This window comes from Cydia amplana, chromosome Z (assembly GCF_948474715.1).
Source record: "Cydia amplana chromosome Z, ilCydAmpl1.1, whole genome shotgun sequence".
NCBI classification, from domain to species: Eukaryota; Metazoa; Arthropoda; class Insecta; order Lepidoptera; family Tortricidae; genus Cydia; species Cydia amplana.
In genome coordinates, this window is record NC_086096.1 from 11,774,164 (window position 1) to 11,780,455 (window position 6,292).

Sequence of the window (6,292 nt, forward strand, 5' to 3'; positions counted from 1 at the left end):
AAATCTGTCGACACCGAGCCTTTATAATTTTATTTAGCGACAGTTACAACAATGTCGATATCTCATCCTACAAGACTTATCTTTTCCCACTTCACCGCATCTGGCTGGTGTTTAAGCCTGTTTTAACATTAAAACAAAAACAACTCTATTTGTATTCCTATCTTCAAAATAATGAAAAATGTTAGGTAGAAAAGGTAAATTTACTCGTACTTATAAACCACTTGGAAATGGTTACTAAGTGCCTAAATAGTATAAAAATCTACCCATTTCATTTCGTATCGTACTCTACTTACAAGGCTAAATCCTGTAACGGTACCTAAGACACGCTATAAATAATGGCCTATTATGAAAACATTTTTGGTATTTTAGGGAGAGCGACACAGCGCATTTCTGGGGTTTGTAAAGCAAAACGCATTGTTTTCCGGAAGGGGTATTGGCAGGGGCGTGCTGTTTTCTAAAAATATCCGTAACGTTGATTTGAAAAGGAACGCTGGCCATTTATCTATAGTTGCCGGAGTGGATGGCACTGTCGGTTTAATTGTATAATGTGATTTCGATTTGTTGCTCGTTGGCGTGCTACTTGCATCTGTCTTGTTTACATTTGTCTCGTTTGCGGGTGAACTTTTGTCGGTTATAATCGAGCTGTTTGCATTTTCACGGCTTGTGTTAGCTATTATTGTTTTAGTTTTATTGGTTTCAATATAGTCTGCGGTTTTATTCGACCCTCCCATAACTCCTGACCTGCGTGGATTTTCTGCAACAATAGTATTAATTAGATTATTGAAAAGTCTAGAAAATGACCAATAGATGGACGAGTTCGTTTGAGGGCCCTCTCGTTAGGGGTCATCCATTAATTACGTCACACGTTTAAGGAGAGTGAAGGGATCAAGAAAATGTGACATATTGTAATAAGGGGAAGGGGAGAGTCACAAACTCTTAATGGAAAGCCAGATATAAAGTGTTGAACAGATAATATGATTCAAGTTCAAGGGAAAATCGTATCAGCATTCGCATAATAAGTATGCCTATATGCGCATTTTTGAGTTGTCTCCCAGATATTTATATGAATAAAAGTAACAGGTAAAAAATGACTATAAAACATTGTAGAATATCGACTTACGGTAGTTACTTCTTCGCAATTGCGTATTAAAACGTCGGCTACCAAATAGCTGACTGGTTTTCCTTGTAGCTTTCCTCGTTAAAGCTGCGGTTTTCGTAGTAATTGTACTCGTTTTAATTTCTGTTGACAAAATATTCAGAACTTGTCACAATTTAGCACACCAGCCAGCCTATTATGGATAGCTTTATCCATCTTTATCCACGTGATAAAATAACTGTCACTGTATAACACCGTGGGAAAGAAAGTGACGGACACCGTTTTATCACGCTGTCACGTAGACAAGAACGACCATCATATCCGTACAGAATGCTCGGCACCGTAACAACTATATTCATCTACCATACGAAACCACGTAACTTCTAGGGGTACAGCGTCATCTATACTCATATAGGGGAAACGAAACCACAGGCGGTATGGTGCGAGGACATAATATTATTTGCACTGATCACTGACTTAATATTGCAATAGTGAACGTTTTCGATCGCTAATGGTTCTTTTAAAATAGGGTTAAATAGTTTTATTTAAATTAGTAGCCGAAGTATACTTGAGCTAAACAATCTTGACCCCGTTTCTTTTGCACATTTTAATCTCTAAGTTTGAATTTTTTTCCATTGTAGGTACTAGTCTATTATTTAAAAAAAATTAAAGATGTTTGTCGGTAATAGTAGATTGTGTAACAAGGGAGCATAATAGCGAGGGATACAAGTGTTAACGCCCAAGATGGAAATAATTTTGCTACCATGTGACACATACTGCTTTTCACATCACCTATGAGGAAATTATATGTATTAGGTAATACGAGACTAGAATTGTCTCTGTAGATAATAGTTCCAATAGTTTCTGAGATAAAACCTTCAATTTTTTTTTATTTTGAAATGAACACCTAGGCTAACTGAGTGCAGTGAGTATTCACTTTTGTCTCAGGCGATGCCGTTTGGCACGATTGTTCCTAAGGTCAAACAAAGCTGATTTTGCCCGGCAGCCGTACCGTGCCTACCCCCCAAAAAGGGTGGGGAATAAGGGGTCGGATCCCCAGGGTGCTATCATCTATGCTATATTTCTTCCTGCTCTTAGCAAACTATTAGCAACTACTTAGAAAGCATTTTTGCCCAAGCTGAAAGCTACGCTACGCACAATATTATACAGTCATTTACTAAGCCTAGACTAGAACCTATACCTTGGAAAAAAATTGTTGTTGGTCAGTATGCAATTGTTTGCTTGCTATCGGTTCGAAAAATAATACTGAGATAGAGATAGAGATCTTTAATATAGAGAACACAAATGATTAACTTTTTTTTTCTTTGGACTAATCGAGTAAAATTTTAGGACCAACCTCTAGTCGTTTCTTCATGGTTATGTCGGTTATCATCATAATTATCACTTCTTCTATAGGGTCCTATAAAAAGTAAAGAATATTTCAGTGATAAGCCGCCAGTTTCTCTGAATACCTACCTATATAGTTTTGTAAATGGGTTGGGCTGAAATTAAAAATGAAATACATATATTATTTGCTAATCCGTCAAGTGGACGAAAACTAGCGCAATGACCGTAAAGGATATGTTATTTTTTTTTAATCCTTCGGCGTATGCGTAAGCTAAATGACGAATTAACTCACCCAAACAATTGAAAACTACGACATTTCAAGAAGACATTTTTTCTTTTGTTATTTTAAGTATACTATTATAGTAATTAATCAAAATTAACTATGTATTAAATTAAGCGACGACGGGCAGTAATAAATTTAAAAATGAAATAATCACAAACAAACCATAATAGTATGAGTATTCCGGGAAGTTACGTCGAAAATATCCTGTAAACAAAATGGCGATTCAATTCTTTAAGATCCGATAAGGAATTTTTATACGCCCGTCTGCAATTTCAGTTGCAGTGCAGACGAGCGTATAAAAATTGCACCTAAATTTTTTTCTTCAGAATGTGTATAATATAAAGTGTATAGTGTAAAGTTATGTTAAAGGGCAATACTTTTAGGGTATTAGATATTAATGTTACTTTTAATTCTAAGTAACAGGTTGTCTATCAATGTCATATTGGCACTCGCATGCTATGAATACAATATCTACTAGTAATAAGCTAATTCTACACCGAATCTAAATACAAACGACAAAGTGTAAGAATGCCACCATAAACTAAGCGTCAGAGCCCCATGAAATTGGGACAGTTATGTTTACGTTTATATACCTATAGTGGGGCATTGCAATGTCAGCTTTGACACACTGTATCTACGCGTCCTAATAATGTAAAGGCGCATCCACATCCCAGTTAACTCTTGTGAAATAACACGTGCAAAAGTAGGTAAAGTTGGTCAAACCAATTTGTCAGTAAATAGGAACAAAAAAAACTATACTTATCTTTTTCTTTTGGGTGCTAGTACTAGTGTAAGACATAGACAGAGAGTATGGTTCTCTCTGTCTATGTTTGAAATGAGACAGTCCTTTGACACACTATAACTATAGCACAGTGTTGCTGCAGAAAAGTAAACTGCGGTGTGGATGCACCTTAACTGTAGCGCCTGTAGCAGACAGACAGCAACATGAACACAAAGGCAACGGTGTGATTTTTTGACACCAACAAGAATAATATACACGATAATACCACTCAGGTAATCTCATGTACGAGATTATTTATTTAGCTAAGCATTATTTAGAATTCTTAATGCTTACGGCGTGGATATGAGAGCATATTCGGATAAATGGGTGGCACTGGCTCAGGCATTATGTTATAGAATCGCCTGGAAGGGGCCGGTGTTCCAGGAACCGGCCATCCCCACGGGTCGGGGGGCGCAGCGGTGTACACCGGGGCAGGATAGTTCGGATGTCCCCTTGGTATCTCGGCCAATGTGTTAGGACCTGTGAAAAAGTAGTGTAGTGTGTGTATTCATTTATACTATTTATAGGTAAGTATATACTGTCATGTATAAGTAGATACGTAACTCGGTATCTTTCTGCCGCCGGATCCAATACATTCTACGACTCTCTTTCCGCACAGACTACTAGGTATTTAGGTAGGTATTACAATTGAGCTCAAATCAAAATAATCAAATTCCTTTGTTTTTATAGATGTTCGAAATTTTAATGTCATGTTGTTTCGTTCGATTTCTAGCATTTCATTCAATTTTTCTTGTATTGTGTGCATTAAACACAAGCTTATCCCCAGTAATTTCGGGTTATTCCCATAAGTTACCACCAAATTGTTATCAGTGGTAACTACTGGGAATTTTTTTCCCACCTTTTACCACTGGTAACTACTGGGAAAAAATATTCCCAGTAGTTACCACCAACTCGGTTTGGTGGTAACTACTAGGTACTTGAAATATCATTCTACGTAGACGAAGTCGCGGGCAGAATCAAGTATACTAGGTATAACATAAAATGCTTTATTGGATATATTGTTAAACTCACTTAAAATCAGTTCGGTTTTTTGTTTCTCCGTGGAGAGAAACGATTCGCCGATGGAGGTGGAGCCTTCACCTGCGGCGGTGGACGCGCACGTTGATTGCTCCACCGTAAGGGCGTCCGTGGCAGCTCCCCCAGACCGCTCTCGCAGCAGTTTAAGATACTCTGAAATGGTCGTCATCGGATATCGGATAACACAGTCTTAGTATCGGCAAGTAGAGTGGATGCAGTTGAGTTCAGGTTTAACCTTTTGGACGCCAATGACCGATATATCCGCACCGTAGGTTCAACGCCAAAGACCGATTAATCGGTCACAAACCACAGAGCAACATAGACCTACGTGCATATGCATAAAGTTCAATTTCAGTTTTGACACTTCGGTGACGTGGCGTCAGCGTGACAGCTTTTGTGTTTGACACGGCGTCGAAAAGGTTAAGCAGTTCTGCTACGTACCTGACTTCAGGATATCAACTAAAAGCAGAGCCTGATTTAATCTGTCGTCGTCTGTCTCCACGGGAACTTCATTGATCGCGACTTCTAATAATCCAGGTTGAGAAGTCGCTACTGAACACAGTATAAGTCCAGATAAAAATATGTAAATCATAACTAAAACATTACACTGTATGGTTATCAGTTATCACTGACCGAAGTGAAATTGACCTCCCACTTGCTGCATGAATTTTATGTGCAGCCATGCGCGTAATCTATAACGGAAACTGTTACAAAATAAAATTGATAAGAAAGAGGTGAGATGCAAAACGTGATCGACTTTACATAGCCATATAAAAAGGTATTACATATATAGTTTTTGCTTACCCAAAGCGAACAAAGGTAGAGACTAGAGACTGCGCGGAACGAGCAGTGTGGAATGTATGGGGCCCAATACATTCCACGACTCTTCTCTTTCCGAACAGACTCTATAAATGACCGATTTTATTTGTAGCGGCTTACTGCCTACAAAAAGCTAGCAAATTTGACTAGGTACTTATAATATACCACTAATAGAATAGAATAAAATAGAATAGAATCTCATTTAATCAAGTAGGATTTTACAATCTCTTTTGCATCGTCAAATTACATTATAAATAAATTAAAAAATAAATAACAGCTTACAAAATTCAAGAATTACAATTTACTAGCGATACAAATATTACAAATACATTTCATAATAATTCATTCATTTATTAATAGACGGCCATGCATCTCTATCGTTAATATAATCTTCGACTGTGTAATATGCCTTATGTAGACTAGATTTGACATATTTTTTTAGTCTAGGAAATGGTAAATCCAGTGCTTCCTTTGGTAACTTATTGTAAAACTATACACTGTCCTAGAAAAGATTTCTTCACTCTTTTAATACGAGATCTAATTATTGCTATCTAATTATACCACTAATACATTTATACGAAAGTATATGCTATTTCAGGATTTGTAAAAGTTCTGCAGAAGTAATCATGAGGTAAGTCGTGAACGTGAACTTAATGCGGTAAAACAATAGGGATGTTGACATGAATCGCGAATATATAACATGTTATATTTTTACCATAGCAGAGAATATTAGAACGTGGAAAATCATATTTTGCAAGTGTAAATATGCGTAATAAATTAATTAAAAATAATCAAAAGTATTTAAAATAATGCCCAGTATCACGTGACTGCAAACGCCAATCGGAGCGCGTGACGTGTTCACAGTGGAATCACCAAAGACAAGTTATAAAATCTGCCTAAGTGTCTACAGATTATCGTACCGAAACGC

At 37.1% G+C, this 6,292-nt stretch overlaps 1 long non-coding RNA gene across 1 annotated transcript; it reads right to left on the reverse strand.

Moving 5' to 3' along the window:
• Positions 1–2,479: 2,479 nt before the first annotated feature.
• On the reverse strand, positions 2,480–3,934 carry LOC134661562 (uncharacterized). Its single transcript, XR_010097975.1, has 3 exons — positions 3,802–3,934; positions 2,889–2,930; positions 2,480–2,516 (listed from the first exon to the last, which is right to left on the reverse strand). It is a non-coding gene; the product is annotated as an uncharacterized LOC134661562 (long non-coding RNA).
• Positions 3,935–6,292: the final 2,358 nt, after the last annotated feature.